This window comes from Eubalaena glacialis, chromosome 2 (genome assembly GCF_028564815.1).
Source record: "Eubalaena glacialis isolate mEubGla1 chromosome 2, mEubGla1.1.hap2.+ XY, whole genome shotgun sequence".
Classification (NCBI taxonomy): Eukaryota; Metazoa; Chordata; class Mammalia; order Artiodactyla; family Balaenidae; genus Eubalaena; species Eubalaena glacialis.
Window position 1 is genome coordinate 166,984,532 of NC_083717.1, and position 22,478 is coordinate 167,007,009.

Here is a 22,478-nt window from a genome sequence, read left to right on the forward strand (position 1 = left end):
AATTGGCTGTGCTCTTAAACTCAGGAAATACCCTGGCTCCTCCTCCTTCCTGCCAAGCCCTCTTGCTCAATTCAGGTTTCCTCAGTTTCCATGGGTCGCCACCTATCAGGATCTTCCCACTGAGAAGTGACTGTCTTGAAAGGCACCGGTGACACCTCTGCCCATGGGTGTCTCCTCCTGCTCGTTCCTCACTCCTCCCTTGCAGCTTGTATGTGGGCCAAGCCTGGCCACCCCACCCAGGTCAGTACCTGGGGCCTCGGGCTCCTGCTTATCAGGGAGAGGGTATTGGGCTGTCAGTGACCTCCATTCACCTATTCATTCATTTATTTATGTCTCTCCTAATTTATTTATGTATTTACTATAACAGCTTTATTGAGATATAATTCACATAACCATAAAATCCACCCCTTTAAAGTGTGCAATTCAGCAGTTTTAATATATTCACAGAATTGTGCAACTATCACCACTACCTAATTCCAGAATATTTTCCTCAACCCTGAAAAGAATCCCGAAACCCATCCCCTTCCCATTCCCGCCCCCCCCAAGGCCTTGGCAACCACTAATCTACTTTCTATCTCTATGGATTTGCCTATTCTAGACTAGCTATGTCATATAAATGGAATCATATAATACGTGGCCTTTTATATCTGGCTTCTCTCACTAAGCATAATGTTTTCAAGGTTCATTTACCGTAATATTTATCAGTAGTTCATTCCTTTTTAGAGATGAATAATATTCCGCTGTAGAGGCACAACGCATTTTTATTTATTCATTCATTAGTTGGTGGACATTTGAGTTGTTTCCACTTTTTGGCTATTTGAATAATGCTACTATGAACATTCACGTCCAAGTTTTTATGTAAACATATGTTTTCAATTCTCTTGGGTATATACCTAAGAGTGGAATTGCTGGGTCACAAAGTAACTTTTTGTTCAACTTTTTGAGGAACTGCTAGCCTGTTTTCTAAAGAGGCTGTACCATTTCACAGTCCCACTAACAATATATGAGGGTCCAGTTTCTCCATATCATTGCCAATACTTGTGATTATCTGTATTATTTTAACCATTCTAGTGGTATGAAGTGGTATCTCATTGTGGTTTTGATTTGCATTTCCCTGATGGCTAATGATGTGGAGTATCTTTTCATGTGCTTATGGATATGTCTATTTAATTCCTTTGCCTACTTTAAAAATTGAGTTATTTGTTTTTTTATTGTCGAATTGTAAGAATTTTTAGGGACTTCCCTGGTGGTCCAGTGGCTAAGACTCCATGCTCCCAATGCAGGGGGCCCGGGTTCGATCCCTGGCCAGGGAACTAGATCCCACATGCCTCAACTAAAGATCCTGCATGCCACAATGAAGATCCCAAGATCCCGTGTGCTGCAACTAAGACCTGGCACAGCCAAATAAATAAATAAATAAATAAATTTTTTTTAAAAGAGTTTTTATATATTCTGGCTACAAGTCCCTTATCAGATATATGATTTGCAAATATTTCCTTCCATTCTGTGGGTTGTCTTTTCACTTTTGTGATGTTCTTTGAAGCACAGAAGTTTTAATTTTAATGAAATCCAATTTATTCATTTTTTTCTTTTGTCACTTGTGCTTTTGATGTGATATCTGACAAACTATTGCCTAATCCTCAGTCATGAAGATTTACTTCTCTGTTTTCTAGGAGTTTTATAGTTTTTAGCTCTAACATTTAGATTCATGATCCCCTCCCTTCATTGGTTTATCATCTCCCAAAGATAAATGCATTTTACAGCACATTCGTTTGGTGTAATAGTCTCTGCATCATCTGTTGCCTTTATACTGTGATGAGACACTTCCTTAATAAGGTTATTCATATTTAGTTGTTCTGTGAAACTGACATTTACCTTCAACAACCTTTGGCTTCCATTATGTCAAAAACAAACACATATGTAATAAAATACGTTTTCCAGACTCCAATCAGGCTTTGCCCTGCCACAGAACAATACTGGAGACATCCTAGACATTGAAAACTTTGGAGGTAGTTGGAAGCTTGGTAGGTTAAACCAGAACAGATAATCTCCTGTGACCTCAATCCAGAGGAAGAAGGAATATAAGTGCAGAACTCTTCAGCGGGGGGCTTGATGCTTGGCAAGCTGTTACCGCACCACGAGCCCGACCACCCAGGGCCCTTTCTGCGTCTGTGGCTCATTGTTCCAGTGGTTTTGATTATTCAATTCAGCCATTATCTGAGCCATTGTCTGCCAAGATGTTTGGGTTTGGAAATCCCTCATTATGCCTCTGAGCAAATGATAGCACATTTTCTCTCAAATCTTGCATTCGTTGCTCTTTGACAGTTGGTGACAAAATTAGTTTGTTTCCTTGGACGTTAGTTTTGTATGGTTGTTGATCTTCTTCAAATGGTATGTTTGTTCCCCTATTTGTCAGCGAATCCTTCAACTTATTATTTATTTGAATCCCTTCTGAAACAAGAAATAAATTCATTAAAAAAAAAAAATCAAACTCTACTTTTCATCTGGTTAAATTTCCTGGGATTTAGATTTAGCACAACCGGAAGAATAGTGCCAAAAAGAAAGTTTAAATCCAACATATCTTTACTTTACCCTTTTTTGAATCAAATCTCCCCCAAACAATGTAATTAGCAAGGGCTACATTTATAAATTTCTACAATGAGATAATTACCTTCCCTAGGGAGAAGCAGCTAAAATCTGGCCATCCAAAGTCTTCACTTTCTAGTAAGCCAGCCCACACAATATGCAGACAGACAGCTTGGTCATTCTTCCAAGAGAGATTTTGAAGCTGATCTGTGATTATCTTCTGTTATCCAATAAATGGAAATAACATCCATCACCCAGGAAGCCACGTGTGAGGAAACCTACAAAAGACCACAGGACACATAAGCTCTTGGCTGTCAAAACTCCATGCCATTTCGAGGCGTGGATCCAAAGATGGGCTTGGCTTCCTCTGCTGTTGATTTGCTCCTAGAAATGCCAGGCCCTCCTGGTCAGAACAGAACCAGACCTGAATCCCAAACAATAGTATGGAATCTTGTCCCCTCTCACTCGGCATCAGGATGTTCTTTAACAGAAATAACTGGGTTAATAACATGCCTGTAAATATCATTTAATATTGAGTCCTTAAAAGATACCTATGGGGCTTCCCTGGTGGCGCAGTGGTTGAGAATCTGCCTGCCAATGCAGGGGACACGGGTTCGAGCCCTGGTCTGGGAAGATCCCACATGCTGCGGAGTGACTAGGCCCGTGAGCCACAATTGCTGAGCCTGCGCGTCTGGAGCCTGTGCTCCGCAACAAGAGAGGTCGCGATAGTGAGAGGCCCGCGCACCGTGATGAAGAGTGGCCCCCGCTTGCCGCAACTGGAGAAAGCCCTCGTACAGAAACGAAGACCCAACACGGCCATAAATAAATAAATAAATAAAAATTAAAAAAAAAAAAAAAAGATACCTATGAGATATTATTGATCTAATTAAAAGGAGCAGCTATAAAATGGTATGTATATACGATGGCCCTTTTGGTAAAGTGTTTATATATGTTTTTAAAAGTCTAGAAAAGAGATACATTAAAGTATTTTCTCCAGATAAACTACAAGTTTTCCACTTTATACTTCAAAAAAAAATTGTAATGAATACATTTTACTTCCATAATAAAAAAAGTAATTGGACTAAATCTATTTTTTTTAAAAAATAGGTCTTACCCTGAACTCAAATGCATGTTCAGAATTTTTAAAACATGTGGCAAAGATTACATATTCCAATCCGCCACTCTGCAGGAAAACTTAAAAATAATCAGCCTTTAATGGTGGAGAACCAAGCCAAATGTCTGCTGCTCAAGCAGGCAGGGCCCAGCCCTAAATTCCAGGTCACAGGGCAGTTTGCCAGGGCAGCTGGCTCATGGTGCTTCTGCCCCCTGCTGGATAACTTAGGAAAGGGCAGTCTCAGGTCTAGGGAGTTTCTCCAGGGCTCAGGCCATGGAGAGATGAATGTTTAAGAGCCCAGTGACACTTGGAAAAACTGGCCTCATTCCTCAAAACTATTCTGGAAGGTCTTGCCACGGGGAAACTAAGCATGTAGCAACCCATTCATGCTCTCTCCCTCCTTTTTTAACACATATATTTATTTTTTAAATGTCCCAAACCTCATTCTAAGTATTTACATGTGCATAGAACTTAGATTTGTTTTTGTGCCATGCTCTATTTTATAGTATAAATTGTATTGTATTGTACTTTTATTCTTTGACTTGCTTTTTTCACCTATCAGTATATCCTGGCAGGGTCAGGACTAGGGTGAGGCAAGAGAGACCTGTATGACTCTGATAATGGCTTCCACATTTTGGGCCCTTTGTCAGTACATACAGGCCAGCTTCACTCTTTTTGACCCTTAAACAGTATTCTTATGGTATGAATAGGCCATTATTAACCATTTCCCTCTTGATGAACCTTTAGGTCGTTTCCAATTTTTAGCTATTACTGAAATACTATGTTGAAATCCTTATAGATGCCTCCTTGTGGATATAGTCAAAGTTATAATTTTTTACTTTATGGTTTGTGTATTTTATATCTTGTTTAAGAGGCCTCACCTACTTTAAGGTTACATAGTGTCTTCCTATATTTCCTTTTCTTTCTTCTTTTTTTTTTTTTTTCATTTTGGACCTCAGGTGCAGAGTTGAGTTCATCATATTCCTCACCTCTTCAATTCATACTCCACATAGTTGTCATTAGTCTATATAAGACATTTTAAAAAAATTCCTTTTTATCTCCATTTTCCACTCCCATTCCCCCTGCCCACCCTAGACAATCCTTCTGATGTGTTTAATAGTTATGATAGTGTTTGTATGTTTCCTTATAAAATATGTAGTATATATATGGAATATTTATATAAATGATATTGTGCCGTAGACCTTATTCTATTTCTTACTACTGTCCTTCAACACTGTTTTACAGGCTGTCCACATGGCTGTGGTACATGCAATTTCTTTTTTTTTTTTTAATTTTATTTATTTATTTATTTGTTTGTTTATTTATTTATTTATTTTTGGCTGTGTTGGGTCTTCGTTTCTGCGCGAGGGCTTTCTCTAGTTGCGGCAAGTGGGGGCCACTCTTCATCGCAGTGCGCGGGCCTCTCACTATCGCGGCCTCTCTTGTTGCGGAGCACAGGCTCCAGATGCGCAGGCTCAGCAATTGTGGCTCACAATTGCTCACAACGGACCTAGTTGCTCCGCGGCATGTGGGATCTTCCCAGACCAGGGCTCGAACCCGTGTCCCCTGCATTGGCAGGCAGATTCTCAACCACTGCGCCACCAGGGAAGCCCCCACATGCAATTTCTTGCTCCTAATTGCTCTACTCATCCCTTCCCCCAGGAGTGAGCCCCTGGAGCCTTCAGATCCCATTAGCACAAACAGCCCTGCAAGGGACAACCTCATGTATGGTTGGTCTTACGTGAGAAGTTTTCTAGGGTGTATTTCCAGATTGCTTACCTTTTCTTCTAATACGTTTTTATTTATTTTTTTCTTCTATTCACATGTTCATCCACATTTGGTTAGTCTGTCTGAGCACATTTAGCTTTTGCTATGATCTTGACTCAATTCATTCTTGAAATTTTCTTTCAGCAAAAAACATTCCTAATTTCCATTTTGATCATGTTTCTTTGACATTGTTTGAGCTAGGGTTTGGGGTGGGGACGTGTTTGTTTTGTTTGTTTGATTTGTGTTAGATGATAATAATGTGACTTGGTTTGGGTCCCTCCTAAGGCAAAAGTGAAACAAGGACTTTGGTGACAATGGTTTGTTTGGGAGGATATTCCAGGAAGACAATGAGGAAGAGGGGAGAGTGATACAAGGGAGAAGAGAAAGCCAATGAAAGATGCATTACTGAGCTGGTTATCACTGTGGACAATTGGCACAATCTCCCTGGAGACCCTTTGAAGAACCATATAAAAACCACCTAGAATTGTCCCTCTGAAGAATGGGAGGTTGGGACATTTATCCATTAACCTTCATTCTCCACTGGCTGAGAGTTGCCCCTTGGGACAGACAGAGACGCACACACACACACACACACACACACACACACTTTCCTGCTGTGGCCATGCCTGCGAGTAGACTGAGCAAGCTTCCAAGCTAGGAGCAAAGCTGAGTGACTCGCTGGTGCTTGAGACGGGAGGCCATCAGCATTCACAGGAACCTTGACTTTCGGCTGCCCTGTGGGTGTGCACGTCTTTGTCTGCCAACTGCTCTCTGACCCACTTCTTTCCCTGCACTTGCTATTCATGTATTGACTACATCTGACCTCTCTGTCCTGACCCAGCAAGACCCCCTCAAACCTCTCCCTGGGCTGGACCTATTACAGCATTCCCCCTGCCTCCCTGGCTTCAGACCTTCTGCTCACCCCACTGTCTGGCCTTCAGCAGACCCCTCTGAAAATTTGGCACTTTCCTCCCGCCCAGCAGATGTGCCCTTTTCATTTCTCTCTCCGGCTTCACTTTTACTTTCTTTCCCTCCTCTCTCCCCTTTTACACTGTAAGCCTGCCAGGATCCCCAGTAGCATCAGTGAACCCTACTCAGATCATTTGCTTACCTGCTCTCACAGAAAGTGCCCATACTCAGCTTCAAATAATAAAAATAAACAGAACAATATCTAATACTATTTGAGCACTTACTAAGTAGCAAGCACTGTGTGAAATGCAATTTAGTCATTTCCTTATTTTATCTTCACAACAATCTCCTGAAATAAGTACTATCACCATGTTAATTTCACAGACAAGGAAGCTACCTTGGAGAAGACGACTTACCTAGCTGATGGTGATGGTCTTCAAGTGTGGACATCTGGCCTTGAGGATTTCTTTTTGACCACTCCAGTTAGCTCAGCCATTAACTTCCAACTGACCCTGGGAGAAGGGACTTCACTTCCTGTGCCTGGTTTTTGACTTTTCAAATAGAACTGTCTTTATGGTTCCTTTTTTTCCCCTCACAAGATTATTGAAAGTATGAAGTGATATTTTTTAAAATAATCAATATAACAGCTTGGCTTTTTTTTCTTATTTGTTTTGTTTTGATTTTTGTTTGTTTTTTGTTTTGGTTCATGGTGTTACCACCATGTGATACTTTCTTCCCAGGGCCAGTCCTAATGGATTTCTCCCCCAGCCTCCAGATACCTGAAATTCTACAATTAGAAATTTATTCATTTAATGTCAGCACACAGTTCTATGGGAGAGGATAGGGAATAATATTTCTCAGCCATTCCTACCTTAGCATGAGTGAATTTATGACCTTTTCTGAGAGCTAGTTTTGAAAGAGGAGACAGGGAAGAAACATGAATGCACTAAGCCTGGGTTAAAGGGAAGCCACACTAGGTCATCACCCTAGAAAAGCTCTTGCACCTGTGCACCAGGGTTTACATACAAGAATGTTCTTGGCAGCTTTGCTCCTAGTAGTCTCAAATTGGAAACAACCATATCCATCAAGAATAGAATGGAAAAATGCATTGTAGTGTATTCATACGAGGGAATACAATATAGCAATGAAAATGAGTGACCTACAGCTACAAGGCCAGTGACTTGTTTGAATCTCACAGACATAATGTTGAGGGAAAGAATGTTGACCCAGAAGTATGTATTCAGTAGAAATCCATACATGTAAAGCTTAAAGATAGGTGGTAAGATTATAAAGAATAAGAGGGACATTACTATCATGAATGTCAGGATAATAGTAATCAATTCTAATGGGGAGGGAGGGGGTCGTGACTACTCAGGGGACACACAGGGGCTTCTTGGATGCTGATAGTTACTATTTCTTGAACTGACTGTTGGTTACGCAGAGAGTTGCTTTACAGTTATAGTCAGCCCTCCAGTGTCCATGGATGCGGAACCACGATCCAGAGAGCTGACTGTACTACACCATTTTATATAAGGGACTTGTGCATCCGCAGATTCTGGTATCCGTGGCGAGTCCTGGAACCAATCCCCACAAGATACCAAGGGACGACTATTAGTAAACTGTTTTATCTCCCTCTTTTGAAAAACAAAAAGAAAGGAAGGAAGGAGGGAAGGGAGGGAGGGAGGGAGGGAGGAAGTGCAGGAAAGCCAGCCCCCCAAAGCAGACCTCATTTCTTTGTATAGCTAATCCAGACAGGTTCTAGGAGACCTGGAAAAGAAGTGGTCGGGTTTGGGACAGGTGGCAGAAGGCTCTGTACTTAGCATCTGTGGATATTCAACTGCACTAGATACTGCCAAACAGTTTTCCAAAATGATTTAACCAATTTGTTCTCTCACCAGCCAAGAGTTCCCATTGTTTTGCATCTTCACTATCATTTGATATTGTCGATTTTAAAATTTTTGTTTCTTTTGTAAGATGTTTATAGGTATCGCATTATTGTCTGAAGTCGCTTTATTCTAGAAATTAATGTATTTGAGCATCTTTTTGATATTTTTTTTGTCTTTTGTGAAATGCCTATTCAAGTCTTTTGCCCATTTTTTTCTATTGGGTTATTTGTCTTTTTCTTATTGATTGATTGGAATATGTACATTTTAAATATTAGGGCTTTGCTAGTTGAAAATATCTTTTCCCATTCGATGACTTGTTGCCTGTATTTTTCTAGGTGGGAGGGACAGAGGCAGCAAGTGTTTACTGCCTCTGAATTCCTTTGCCTACTGCTTGGGTGCCTCAGGGAGTTTGCTCAGCCTTCATGGGCAGTGGCTGCCATTTCTGATGCAACTTAGAGTTCCTGTTCCCACAACCAGTGGCTCTGCTGTCCCTTCCAGAGGCAAGCTGCCCAGGAAGCAAGTGACCCCTGTGAGAATAACAATGTGAGCCCTGTTTCGTGTTTTCTTTCCTCCTACTCTCTTTCCATTAGCAGAGAAAATGAAGTTTTGGCACTGTCTCCACCGCATAATCCTTTACTTCATACATCAGTGCCAAAGAGAATAAAATAGGAAAGGACTTAGAAGTCAGCCAATTTCTGAAGCCCTTTGTACTGGCCTGGATTTTACTCTCAGGATAATAGGAAATGCTACCTGAGAACAGTGAGCACGGCTGGGCCCGGGCGGATTGAGGTGCTCACACCTTGCCAGGGGGCAATGGGTCACATTACCCGCGTCAGCCTGTGAAGCTGACATAAAGAATGTTACTAATGGGCTAGGAGGTCATTAGCAACCCTCCCCCGCGATACCTATTTGAACTTGGAACTGGCTTCCAGAGAAGTGAGAGGTACTTGAGTGGTAGATGTACTATTATTCTATGCTAATTCTCCCTGAGAGGAGGCCTGACTTTCTGGTGAGGAGTATGTGGTGGATCCTGAATTTATGGTCAATTTAAATCATTAATTTTCACACGTGACAGGGACAAAAATTTTTGAAGTGTAATTCATCAGCCCCCCACCCCTTAGTCCTCTACAACATTACCCCTTCTCTCACCCCAAACTCTTGAGGACAAGTCTTGGTTTATGTGACCTGGAAATCCAGTGCAGACTGTGGGGTGGGGGAGAGTGGAGAGAGGCCATCACAGGCTGCTGCCCTGGAGATCTACTTCGAGTCTGGAGAACTTGCTGTCTTTCAGGCCATATGGACAATGTTAGTCCTTCCTCAACTGACCTCTCTGAGGAGGTTTAGTAAAGGCTTTGCTGACCTCAGAGATATTTAATAAAGGTTTTGTTGCTTTCAAGGCTGTCTAGAGTCATCTTCTTTTTTTTTTAAAATAAGCTTCTTTTTTTTTTGGCCACACTGCGCGCTATGCAGGATCTTAGTTCCCCGACCAGGGATCGAACCCGTGCCCCCTGCAGTGGAAGCGCAGAGTCAACCACTGGACCGCATGGGAAGTCCCTTGGGTTTCTTTTGACCAGGATGTGGCGCTAAGGTAGGACTTAAGGAAGGAAACGGAGGCTCAAATGTATCTGGGTCATACTCAGGTGCCTCCCTTTATCTGCACCAGCAGATCCTCTACACAAACAACATGCATTCTTCTGGTACGGCTGGACAGGATGTAAAATTCTTGGAAACTGGGACCCATGGGCCCCCTTGGACTTCCCCACAGGCACAGCCAGAAGTCTGCTCCAGCTCTGAAACCTGCAGCTGCCCTGCTGGCACCCATGCTGCAGCAACGATTAGACCTGTGGGTCCCCCATACACATGTGAATTGTTTCTGAAACCTTAGGACAGAACTTTACATTGAGCCTTATCAGATTCAGTCCATCGTTCCATCCAATGAGGTCTGTTTTAGGTTGGTTTTTCTCAGAAGCCACCCCTGAGATGAGAATTTGAGTGCAAGTACTTTATTTAGGAAGCATCCTGGGAAGCACCAGCGGGCGCTAGAGGAAGAATGGGCCCAGCTGCTGTCCCTCACCAGTGACGTGAGCCAAGGAGGCCAGCGATGGTGGGTGTGCGCCCAGCGGCACCCAGAGCCCTAAACCGACCTCCAGAGCATCTTGGCCACTGCTTCTCTTCTGCCTTCCAAATCTCTTGTGATTTTTCTGTCATGGCTAAGCCTAACGTGTACAATACAGGGGAGGGAACTCTGGAAAATGTAGCTCCAGCTGAGCTATGTTGACAGGGTACAAAACCCTCCACAATTCTCCCAGTGACTACAAAGAGGATACGGTTCTGAGTCCACAAAGTCTGACTTGAAGAACAGCATTTTCTTTGTTTTCCATATCAGTTGATTTTCTGCCTCTGAGCCCCATTCTGACAGAAAAGCAAAATACAGTCGTCCCTCAGTATCCTCGGGGGATTGGTTCCAGGACCCCCCGCAGAACCAAAACTCTGTGGATGCTCAAGTCCCTTTTATAAAATGGCTAGTACTGTCAGCCCTCAGCATCCACAGTTCCACATGAGGTGAAGATTCCATGATCTGCCCCAATTCCAGTCAGTGACAGTTGAAGGTTAACACGTAGACAGACATTGTGCCTTTCCCAGGACCCTTCGGATCTGGTGACAGCTTTGTTCCCATGCCCCACTTGGGACATGGGACTTGTTTGCACGGCTAAGGGCCCCAGTGCCTTTCCTCTCCAGGGCTTTGCCACCTCCCTGGGGGCCCTACCAGGAAGCCAGGACTAAAGGGGATCAGTTCCCTTCAACTTTCTTATTAAAGACATTCCACTGTAAAATGAAAGACTCTGCCTTCTGCCCTTTCATACACCTTCTCTGAGGTAATAAAGCATAAAGCTCCCTGCTTGATGGGAAAGAGAATACCCAGGGAGAAAAAATTCATCTTTTAAAATGCTATCCAAGCACCTGGGGCTGTGGTGGCTCTTCTTCTGTGTCCGGACAAGGACACTTAAGTGGTAACAGCAACTGGAGCTGGAAGCCAGTGTTCCCCTTGGCTGTCACCACCCTCTCTGCCTTGCCCCCAGCTCAGGACTATTCTCCTGGCTGTGCTGAGGCAATGGGCTGGGAAGGGAGTGGCATCAGAGTGAGGCCTGCAGTGGGTAGGCGACTCCTGGACACCCTGACCCTGAGGGACTGAGAGACACATGCTGTTGAGGAAATGATGCATCTTGCTGCCAGCAGCACTGCTCCTGGTTTCTATGGGCCTGGCAAGCCTGCCCGTTCCCGTGACCCCGCCGTGAGAACTGCTGATCACTTTGGTTTATATTCCCCCCAGCAAAGAAAATGCTGCCACTCAGTCAGCCACCATCGCAGGGCTTGAAAGAAGCAAGATCTGCTAAATGAAACACACTTTCATATGATAACTGATAGAAGCATGGAGATTTTAAAAAATGAATTAAAGGAAAAAGCCCATCTCACTGGATCTCATAAGTGTGGCTACCTGGATGCCTGACCCACACAGGCCAAGCCCTGGGAACCATCAAAGCAGCTGGATATAAGGCAGACCTGTGGGTCTCAGTTAAAGCTGCAGAATTAAAGTTAGTGCAGGGGCTTCCCTGGTGGCGCAGTGGTTGAGAATCTGCCTGCCAATGCAGGGGACACGGGTTCGGGCCCTGGTCTGGGAAGATTCCACATGCCGCGGAGCAACTAGGCCCGTGAGCCACAACTACTGAGCCTGCGCGTCTGGAGCCTGTGCTCCGCAACAAGAGAGGCAGCGATAATGAGAGGCCCGCGCACCGCGATGAAGAGCGGCCCCAGCTTGCCGCAACTAGAGAGAGCCCTCGCACAGAAACGAAGACCCAACCCAGCCAAAAATAAATAAATAAATAAATAAAGTTTAAAAAAAAAAAACAAAAAAGTTAGTGCAGGGAGGCCTCCAGGGGAAAAAAGCAGCAGGTTTCAAGCATTCCAATGATGCTGATATGCAGTGAGCTGGGCCTTATGCTGTTCTTTACAGTAAGAAGTGATGCATTGTATGTACATACATACATACGTGGTATATGGAGACTGTGTGTGCACTGGGGACCTCTGTAGCATTGCATGCACCACAGAGCACAGAGAACAGAGTTGCATGATTCCATCACCTATTGAAACATCTGTCACTAAAGAGCTACTTAATGAGAGTTTCTTCTGGCTGAGCCTTAAACTATAAAATTCTTGTTTTAATTAATTAATTAATTAATTAATTTGGCTGCACCAGGTCTTAGTTGCAGCACTCGGGATTTTCGTTGCAGCATGTGGGGTCTATTCCCTGACCAGGGATCGAACCCGGGCCCCCTGCATTGGGAGCGCGGAGTCCCAATTACTGGACCACCAGGGAAGTCCCTAAAATTCTTAATAATTTACTCAGAGCAATATAACTTCCAACACACAAAAATGCTTACATCTTCCTTCATATGTTCATCTATCCACTTTGACTGCGTAGCTGTCATTTAGCTGTTTCTCAGGGTGATGTTGAGCAGTCTGCTGCTTAGCCATCCTTTTCCAGCTAGTTTCTGAAAATAGTTGCTTAACTGAATGTTCTCTCTGAGAGTAATTTCATACCATTGTCAAGGATTTGGCTGCACACTGTGTTTTAGACTAGTTACACTTGACACCCCTTTCAGTTTAATTCCTGATTTTCTTATACATACCTCTTCCCCCTGCCCTTCCCTAGGTGCATGCTCCACACCCCCCATGCCCCGCACAGGTACTCGGTGGCATTGTGCTGTCAGAAGATACTATTGTAATGTTGGTTTAATGATTTTGTGTTCAGGTTGATGAACTCCACTAAAGGAGGTTTGTTTATAACAATGTTTTTATTAGTGATATCAGAAAAAAATGGAGAACGGCTGTAGTTGTGAAGGGATAACTGATTAAAAACCTGAGTTTGCTGCTCAGGTGACACGTGTGCTATTCACGTGCACACCAGTGAGCATCTCCTGGTTCCAGTACAGCACCATTTGGAGCATAAAGACACCTAACTGGTACCATAAATACAGTCTTTAGCTATTTGTATTTCTATATAATCTGTACATCTCTACATCTTTTATGACACTGTCTCTTGCCATGATAAACGCTGAAGCAGCTGTTGATTGCCTCACCATTGAGTCTGGTTCTGATGAGAATACATGCTGAGGTGTGGATTGGCAGCTCTTAATCCACCAGCTCTTGCCCACTATTTTCCCAGCTGCAAGGAGGAGTAGCTGGGCAGTCCTCTCCAGAGTATCAGAAGGTCCATGAGAGGAGCCTCACAGGATTGGTGGAACAGCTGGGGGAGAAACGAGAACTATTTAAAAGAAGTGTTTGACAAATGAACTAATCTATGAAACAGAAACAGATTCACAGACATAGAGAACAGACTTGTGGTTGCCAAGTTGGGGGGGGGTGTGGGGGAGGGATGGAGTGGGAGTTTGCAATTAGCAGGTGCAAACTATTATGTATAGAATGGATTAAAAAACAAGGTCCTACTGTATGGCACAGGGAACTATATTCAATATCCTGTGATAAACCGTAATGGAAAAAAATATGAAGAAGAATGTATATGCATATGTGTGTGTGTGTGTGTGTGTATATAACTGAATCACTTTGCTGTACAGTAGAAATTACCACAACATTGTAAATCAACTATACTTCAATAAAATAAATTAAAATAGAAAAAGAAACGTCTGAGGCTAAATGATGCTGGGCTTCCTCTTCTCCTGGATTCTCACATATTGAATGTGGAAAAGAAGAGGAAAAAGGAAAAAGCAAAACGACAGCATCTAAAGATGTTCCTGTGGCACATGCTTTTTCTCTGAAGTTCTCTCCTCTAAGCAATAATTCAGCCAAACTCTTTGTTTTAAGATTCTTGTGAAATGACAAGATCACAGTGAGGATGTTATTACTGCAATAATGTATGCTTCATTTTTCTGTTACTGAAGGAGAAAACTCTCTAGGGAGTGAAATTCAACACTTAATTTAACAATAGCATCTCATACTAATTCACATTGAAATGTGAAACCAATCCAGTTAATAAAACGTCCAGATAAAATGAAATGGGCCATGATAATGGTATGGTCTTTCAGTTATGGGTCTCATGTTGTGAGGATTCCAAATTCTGTCCTAAATGTTAAGTAAGGTTCTCAGTATCTCTGGTGGTAAATATAAAGGCAGTCACTTCACAGATGAGAAAATTAAGACAAGGGTCTCTGTGACTGGTTCAAGATGAATGAGAAGTCGCAGAAAGGATGCAGATACTGAATTCCTGGTTTCAGCTCCTAGCCTCAGCTGCTTATCTAATGCTGCAAATTCTGACCACAGAGTTAGGAGATTTGACTGAGACACTGCAGACAAACTGAATTGGGAAAAGAGCCCCTAGACTTTCTGCTAAATCATAAATATATGTCGCACTCTCACTCTTTACATATGTCAAAGATTGTGCTAGCCACTGGGCTTCTAAAAATGAATAAGATCCAATTCTTAGGTTCAAGAAACTCAAGTCTAGTAGTGGGAGAAACATGCAAATAATAATTACTACACCCATCTGCTCACCCTACCCCCACTCCTGGCCTAATTTGGCCTAAGGTCTTTCCGATTTCAGTTGAGATAGCCCTTCCTCCAGGAGGTCTTTCTAGATCCATCCCTCGCACCCAAGTCAAGGATAGGTTGTCCTCCTATATACTCCCATAACATCCTGTACTTCCCCTATATATGTAGCCCTGACAACGCAGTACTGTATCTGCCTGATTACTTGTCCTAGTCCCTTCTAGACTAAGGTTGGTAAAGGGAAAATTTGTGCTGGTCTTTTTCACCATGTATACCACAACACCTGCATGTAATGGACAATAAAGAAGTACTTGCTCAATGAATGAATGAATGAAGGATTTATCACCAATCTCACTCACTCCTTTTGATACTTATCACATATTGCATATATTGTTACTTCCCTGTCTTCCAAACTGGATTGTAAACTTCCTGGGTCAGGAACTCTCACTAACATATGATATACCACTTAGCACCTACTCTGGTGTTAAACACACAATAGGCATCCATTCACTCGCTTTTTAATTTGACAAGTGTATATAGTGTGTTTACAATGAGGAAGATCAATGTGGAGTTTGGGAGAAGGGAGGTTGGAGAGGAGGAAGCTGGAAATGAGTCTGATTGAACCCCGCTAACTACTTAAATTTTTTGTATCATACAGTGGGTATAGATGTGGCCTTAATCACAGAAAAAAAAAACTTATATATTACCTGCTTAGTAAAAGATGTTTGTTGTATTTCCAGTTGCTAAGGGAGCAAAGAATCAACGTTTAAAAATAGATTTTTGCAAAGCATCTACCATGGAGGAGCAAAAAGAAGAGAGCAGGAGAGAAATAATAGCACCAAATAGTTCCAAGGGACCAGCGTCTTAGCAAGGGAGGAGCTGCCTCATGTATTCTGTAATATGTGTGGTTTGGCAGAGATGAGATGAAAGCGTCCTCTTCCCTCCTGTTAAAGGATAATTATTTTTAAAAAGTAAAATCATGACTCATACAAATGGAAAATTAGCGTGTATCCAAGATTTATTTAACTCATTAACTAATGAGGGAACCAGTAAGATACTACAGCTGATTCAAAAGATAATCTGGAGAGTAGACACATATATTTCAGCAACGCTGAAATTAATTTGCTTAATAGACACAGCACTGGTTTCTTAGGTGAGTGGGAGAGAGATCAACTGTACTCCAGGAACAACTTGTATTTATATTTCTGTGGACAAGGATCATTTGCACTGCTATCAGTTTCTTTGCAACACACAGAGTTGTAAATTAGCTCAAAGACAATGAAAGGTGGAGATATTCTGCTAGACTGAGCACCTAGTAATCTTTCCCACCAAGTTCCGAGTCTTTCACAATTTTTCCCGACACTAATAAAGCCTGCAACTTGTCCTCCAACATAAGGCTTCACTGTGTGAAGGCTTAGTGTTCCTCTGAAAAGATTTCAGAAAAATAAAGGGTTTTTAAAGATTAACCATAGGAAGATAAAATCTCTGGGCTACACGGATAAAACCATTGAGTGGAATAAAAATCTCAGTTCTATATAGATGCTTGTGTGTTCCAAAAGCCGACCTGATCTTTTTTGGGGGGAATGTAACTCTCATGTCCTCCTAAGATAATATATCTGGCATTTAATTTTTTTGTTATCATGAAATATTTTATGAATACAAGAAGTTTATAGGATAATATAAGAAATGTCCAGGGAATTCCCTGGTGGTCCAGTGGTTAGGACTCCGAGCTCTCACTGCTGAGGGCCTGGGTCTGGGAGCTAAGATCTGGCAAGCTGCGAGGGGCAGCCAAAAAGAAAAAAAAAAAAAAAAAGAAACATCCAGATACCACTCAGTTTGAGAAATACAGTTGTATTTTCCCACTTCCTGGATCTTATTTCTCTCCCTCCAGAAGTAACCATTCTCAATGTGGATTGGCAGTTTATCATTCCCTTGCATGTTTTTACGCTTTTACAACAGAAGTTGTATCCATAAACAACATACAGTATTGTTTTGCATGTTTTTAAACTTTATATAAATGGAATCATACTGTTGTTTCCTTCTGTAACTTGTTTTTTCTGTTCAACATTATGTTTCCGAGATTTCAGATTTGATATTATTTTTGTTAAAAATGATGGCTTAGGGGGCTTCCCTGGTGGCGCAGTGGTTGAGGGTCTGCTTGCTAATGCAGGGGACACGGGTTCGAGCCCTGGTCTGGGAGGATCCCACATGCCGCGGGGCAACTGGGCCCGTGAGCCACAACTGCTGAGCCTGCGCGTCTGGAGCCTGTGCCCCGCAACGGGAGGGGCCGCGATAGTGAGAGGCCCGCGCACCGCGATGAAGAGTGGCCCCCGCTTGCCGCAACTAGAGAAAGCCCTCGCACGAAACGAAGACCCAACACAGCCAAAAATAAATAAATAAATAAAGTAGCTATTGAAATGCTACCTTTATTAGTTTAAAAAAAAAAAATGATGGCTTAGAAACGAGTGCTTGGTTGGGAACAAGAATGGGAACCAGGTATAATTTTGATCCATTATTCATTATTATAAAAGTCCTGGTCATATAGGCATAGAAACAGTACATGGAAAGGACAGAGGTGATCAACTGATGGCAGTATTTTAAAGAATTTCGAAAAAATGTTCTAGGAAAGGTAACTTTATTCACTACTATTTAAACAAATGGTAGCTTAATTTACTACTATTTTAAAAACTAACCAAGTTATTAGATCTTGGGAAAATCATATAGTTTTTCTTCTTCTGTACAATGAGGGAGCCGAGTTAGATCAGAGTTCCTCAGAAGGTTTTTTTTTTGTTTTTTGTTTTCCCCATGCCTCTTTTGATGCACACAAAAATCTCAAGTCCTTCTCTAAAATTATTTGGAACTAAAAAATAAACTACATAGACTTCCAGTAATGGCCAAGTAAGGAGACTGGCAAATCCACTCCCCCCAAAACCAAACTATAAAGAGGGACAAAATTAACATGAACAACCATTTTACACTCTGGAAATTGACCAAAGGCACATAACTACCTGAGAAGCATTTATGCTTGACATGAACTGCTGAATTTCTGGTAAGAACAAAGGGAATTTGAGATGTTTTGGCCTGGAGCTACTCCTATCCCCCCCACCCCCAAGGGAGACGTGTTTTTTAAAAAAATTTATTTATTTTATTTATTTTTGGCTACGTTGGGTCTTCGTTGCTGCGCTCAGGCTTTCTCTAGTTGCGGCGAGCAGGGGCTACTCTTCATGGTGGTGCGCGGGCTTCTCATTGAGGTAGCTTCTCTTGTTGCGGAGCACGGGCTCTAGGCACACGGGCTTCAGTAGTTGTGGCATGTGGGCTCAGTAGTTGTGGCTCGCGAGCTCTAGAGTGCAGGCTCAGTAGTTGTGGCACACGGGCTTAGTTGCTCCGTGGTATGTGGGATCTTCCCGGACCAGGGCTCGAACCCTTGTCCCCTGCATTGGCAGGTGGATTCTTAACCACTGCGCCACCAGGGAAGCCCAGGGAGACGTTTTATCTGGAGCTTTATCTGGTCCACACTCAGAGGTACTGTCAGTGGAAGCGACATCTCCAGTGCAGGTGAGCAGGAGAAGGTCAACAGCTTGGCCCCACTAGCCTGAGGCTGCAGCTGTGGTTGGAGCAAAGCATAGTCCTAATTGAGGCTGCATACACCCAGAGTGGAGACCAAATTTAGCTCAGGCAGGAAGAAAGCCAGTGAGCAAGAAGGAAGGAAAGGAGGCAGGAAAAAAAGGAAAAACAGGAGAGAAAGAAAGAAGAAAAAGAGAAGGGACGATACAAAGAAATAAAAACGGCAGAAACAACAGCCCCAGGGTGGAAAATTTCAGAATCCATGTTTGTTACAATATATTCTCTAACATGTCAAATTTTCAACAGAAAATTATGGGATCTGCAAAGAAACAGGAAAGTGTAACCCATACTTAAGGGAAAAAAGCAGTTAATAGAAATGGCCTCTCAGTGTTCCCAGAGGTTGAAGTTAGCAAAGACTTTAAATCAGCTTTTATAAACATGTGCAAAGAACTACAGAAAACCTTATTTAAAGAGCATGACAACAATGCATCAACAAATACAGGTTCTCCATAAGGTTACAGAAAATTCTAAAAACAGAACCAAATGAGAATTCTGAAACGGAAGAGTACAATAACTGAAAAATTCACTAGAGGGGCTCAACAGCAGGTTTGAGGTGGCAGAAATGAACTGGAAGATAGATCAATAGAAATAACTCAATCTGAAAACAGAGAGAAAAAAAGACTGAAGAAAAATGAACAGAACTTCAGAGACCTGTGGGATAACATTAAGATACTAACATACATGTAACGGTGATTCCAGAAGGAGAAGGGAGAGAGAAAGGGGCAGAAAAAATTTTTGAAGAAATAATGGCTGAAAACTTCTTAAATTTGATGAATGACATTAATCCACACATCCACAAAGCTCACTAAGGGAATACTAAGACCTTTCAGATTTTTCTACTGTATAATCACTGAGGCAGGAGATAGGTGGGCCCCAATCTGAACAGCTGGTGTCTCTCCCCTGTGGACAGGTACTCAAAAGTAGCAGAAGCTAGAGAGGAGCTGAGCCTGGCCCAGATAAGAGATAAAAGACCACATATTTCTCATTCTCGGAGTCAAGGAGACCTTCCCGACTACACACACGCAGAAAGGCTCCTACTGAAGGTCAAAAAGGGAGGGGGCGCCACCGCATAGTAGGTGATGTAGAGGCCTACCCATAGGCCTCTTTACTAGAATCCATCTTGGCTAAGAGATGCACACGCACACATGGGAGGACCCTGAGATATATCAAATATGGACTCAGAACAAGATGACTGGCCAAAGGAAACCCAGAAGAAATGCCCCATAATAGTGATTCAAACGACCATGAGGGCACGACTCTCTCTCTAAGTCTGCCCATGTGTCTATCCTCACATGCCCATTTTCCTCCTAATAAATATTTTACTTGTTTCACTACTTTCTGTCTCTATGTGTAAATTCACTTCTACACAGCTGATGGGCCAGAGCCTTGTCACTGGCCACTGGTCCCTTGTGGTCTAGTGGCTAGGATTCAGCACTCTCACTGCCACGGCCCGACCTCAGTCTCTGGCTGGGAACCAAAATCCTGCTTCAAGCCACTGCAGGCTGAGGCCACCTGAGATCATCACCACTTTTTTTCCTCACTTGCACTTCATTTCAATACAAGTATTCTGCTCCTCAACACAATATCCCTGTTATATTGTGATTTATAATAACAAATACCTATTTGGTCTTTACCCATTTCTGGCACTAAGCTCCTAAAACCCTTGGAACTTCAAAAGTGATGAGGGAATCAAGGTATCTTTTGTTATGTTCATGAGGTGACTTTTGGAAAGCTCACTGGTAACCTAAAGATGGGAGCCGGTTGCCAGGGTAATCAACCAAGTGATTAGAGGGTTGGAACTTTCAGTTTTCCTACCCTCCCATCTCCAGAGAGGGGAGAGGGGCTGGAGATTCAGTTCAGTCGCAATAGGCAATGACTTAATTGATCGTGCCTATATAATGAAGCCTCCATAAAAATCCAAAAGGACAGGGTTTGGAGAGCTTCCAGGTTAGTGAACACGTGGGGAAGCAGGGAGACTGTCCAGCTTGGAGAGGGCGTGGAAGCTCTGCACCCTTTCCCCATACTTGCCCTATGCATCACTCTTATCTGACTGTTCCTGAGTTATAGCCTTTTATAATAACTGGTAATCTATTAAGTAAAATGTTTCTCTGAATTCTGTGAGCTGCTCTAGAAAACTGATTGAATCCAAGCAGAGGATCATTGGGACTTCCAATCTATAGCCTGTTTCTCAGAAGCACAGGTGGACTTTCGATTGGCATCTAAATGTGTGTGTGTGTGTGTGTGTGTGTGTGTCGGGGGGGCAATCTTATAGGACTGACCACGTAACCTGTGGGATCTGATATTATCTCCAGGTAGATAGTATCAGAATTGAGTTGAATTGTAAGTCACCCAAGCTGGTGTCAGAGCATTGCTTGGTGGTGTGTGGGAAACTCCCCTAACTGGAATTGGGTGCAGAATCCAAATTGGGTGCAGAATCTTAGTCCCCCTAGATTTAGCATCCACTGATAATTCTCATCTGATCCAATCTTTACTACGAAAGCTGTACAATACTCTAATATTTTATATTTAGTATTTATGATACTCTAGTACTTCCTCTACATTTATCAGCTAGCTCTCAGCATCCTACTGTAAGGAAGAACACTCCATTCTCTCTGTTTGCTTATTATTGGTTTAGAGTCATCAATTTCTATGTTTATGATGTTTGTAAAGCATTACTGTAATTAATTATTTTGGTGCTCAAGTTGTCCCAGATTTGGCCAGTAGGATCCCCTTCAAGCTGGCTTCTGTGTCCCTGTGACATACTTCATCATTTTTGGTGGCAAAAAGATGTTCACTGGACTTCCCTTGCCATTCAGTGGTTAAGACTCTGTGCTTCCACTGCAGGGGGCATGGGTTTGCTCCCTGGTTGGGGAACTAAGATTCCACATGCCGTGCAGTGCAGCCAAAAAAAAAGATGTTCAGGCTCATCTGGTTTGGGCTTACCCTGACCCAGCCCTGGAATCTGCCATTTCTCTCCTTTTTTTTTTTTTTTTGGCCACACCATGCAGCTTCATCTCAGTTCCCCAACCAGGGATCGAACCCGGGCACAGCAGTAAAAGCCTGGAATCCCAACCACTAGGCCACCAGGGAACTCCCTTAGTGGACATATTAGGTTATCTACTGCTGCATAACCAAATACCCCAAAACTTAGCAGCTTAAAACAATGAACAATTATTATCTCACACAGTTTCTGAGGTTTAGGATTTGGGGAGAGGTTTAACTAGGTAGTTCTGGAAAAATTTCTCTCCTCTCATGAGGACACAATTAATACACTCATTTCTTGAATTTTTGGAAATAGGAACTCATTCTGGGGAGAAAAATCACACTTGTTACAAGGAGTTCACAGACCCTCTATCAAGAGAGTCAAAACTAATTTAATATTGCAGGGTTTCTTTTCTACTTTGAGAGAGTCTTTTAAAATCAAGTTCTAGACTATATTTTATGCTATTATTTTTAGTCTGTTATTTTCTTTTCCATTAGTTGGTTCAATTTATTACAACAAAACGTTATCGAAGGTCTACCTGTATAAGATAGATAAAAGAAGTTAAGTTTCTCCTCCTGCATGAAAGAGTTTGCACAGTAGTATAATCCTTCTAGTCCTTTCCTGAAGCTTTTCCGAAGAAGTAAAAATTTCAGAGGTGAAGCTACCAGGAACTCCAGGCTGTTTAATGATTCTTACCCACTTGCTCACAATCCCAGTCGCCTTTCAGCTACTGAGTGCTATGATTTATGCTGAGCTATTAGCTCTGACATGAATATAATATAAATAGCAATTATTTCACCTGCCTAATTCAGAATGGTCTCCCTTAGGGTTTGAAGTCCCTGGGGAATCCCAGCTAGCCTAGGAATAAGCCTTGCTCAACCTAGTTCAACACAAAAGGAGGCAATTAACAATTATGAAATTGAGATGCCAGGTCACACTGGGTAATCCATCTTTGAGGAAGTTGGGATTCTTTGCGAAAGAAAAGACAGCCCTGTTGTAAGGGAAGGAGTCCTGGGCCAGCAGTCTGGAGAGACTATGTAACCCCAGC